Below are 1,664 nucleotides of genomic sequence, written 5' to 3'. Positions count from 1 at the left end.
TAGTGACGAGTGTATTGTCTAGGATTGGGATGCATGACTTAGTTAGTCTGAGTCATGCATCAAGATGAGTTCAATAAGGACAATAAGACAGAGCTCTTAGTGTCTTAATCCTAGGTTGAATCATGGGTTCACTTTAGTGAATGAGCACTCGAGGCAAGACGTTGAATTGGAAGATGTGGTGACCGTAAGTGGTCCCCGAAGGTTTTAATGTAGTGAAGGGCACGTAAGTGCATGGGATAGAAGGAGAGTGTTTCAAGTATAGTGTAGTTCTATTTCTAGTTTAGTTGCTTATGCATTAGATAGAGAATGACATTAAGATGATGTATGCATGTAGGTTGCCAGCTGACACGCGCATGAATGGACTGCATGGTATGAAAGTAGCATGGAGTTCAGGTAAGTATTACATTTATGCCCTTCTAGAGTTTTCTAGAATTACGAAACGAAAACGAAAAGCTTTTATCTTTAAGAAAATGCTTACGAAAGAAGATGTTATGCTTTCAAATGTATATGTACGTACGGCCCTTCCATGAAAGCCCCTTTTTACGCACCCAAAGTTATTAATTGTACGCATGCGAATGGATGACTATAAGATATATCTATTGTACGTATTTTCAAAGAAAACGAACTGATGTAAATGCATGAAAGATGAGCTTGAGCCGATGCCTTTGCGGATCCTACGAACCGACGCTGTCACGAGCGCCACGAGGTGATGCTCATGGACGCCGCGAAGGCCGACGTTAAATGTGATGCTCACGGATGTCGTGAACGGCAAAGTTTGAGCCCGTGCTTTATGTTTTATGGACGGTACGAACTGATACTTTTATGAATGCCGCGAGATGATGCTCGTGGATGTCGTGAAAGAGGACGTTCGAGCCCATGCTCACGAAATGATGTTTTCTCACGAAAAGAAATGTTTTCTCATGTTAAATGAAAGAAATAATTGAATGAATGAAAGCTCCAGCTCTTCAGAGCTGGCATGAATGAATGAAGCTCTAGCTCTTCAGAGCTGGCATGAACGAATGAATGAAAGAATGAATGAAAGCATGAAATGTATGAAGATACGTAACGGCCACATGAATAGGCAGATTGCAATGCCTGGTAAGTAGTACTGGTAGTGCACCCAGTGCTGCCCCCTATGAAAAGGGATTCCCAACCTGTGGCCATGGGTGGAATGCAGGTCAAAGGGCCGCTAACCCTAACACACGAGGTGTAACAGTATGTACCGGCCTATGAAAGTGAAAAGAAAGAATGTATGTATGTACATATGTACGCATGCAAGAACGCACTTTAAGAAATGAAGGCACTGATGGGTGACACGTTTTACAAAAAGAAAGGAAAATCCCGTCCAGTGACGTTTTCAAATGAACGCACGTATGCATGTATGTATAGTATGTACGAATGATGAATGCATGAATGAAAACCTACGTTGTTATATTTTAACTGCATGAAGTAATGCTTACGAGTCTTGGACTCATTTTAGTTTTTATGCATGTCCCTCCCCCCCCCCCCCCACAGGGAAGGAAATGAAGTACGCGTCGGGACAGACATAGCCCATGGGGAAGAGCATGAAAGTCTAGGCACGAGGTTCAAATGTAAGAGAGGCATTTTATTATTAAAATTGATGTTTTCAGCTGTAAACCTCTTTTATTGCAAAAACACATTTT

This window comes from Juglans microcarpa x Juglans regia, chromosome 4S (assembly GCF_004785595.1).
Source record: "Juglans microcarpa x Juglans regia isolate MS1-56 chromosome 4S, Jm3101_v1.0, whole genome shotgun sequence".
NCBI classification, from domain to species: Eukaryota; Viridiplantae; Streptophyta; class Magnoliopsida; order Fagales; family Juglandaceae; genus Juglans; species Juglans microcarpa x Juglans regia.
Note: the sequence above shows the minus strand (reverse complement) of the source record.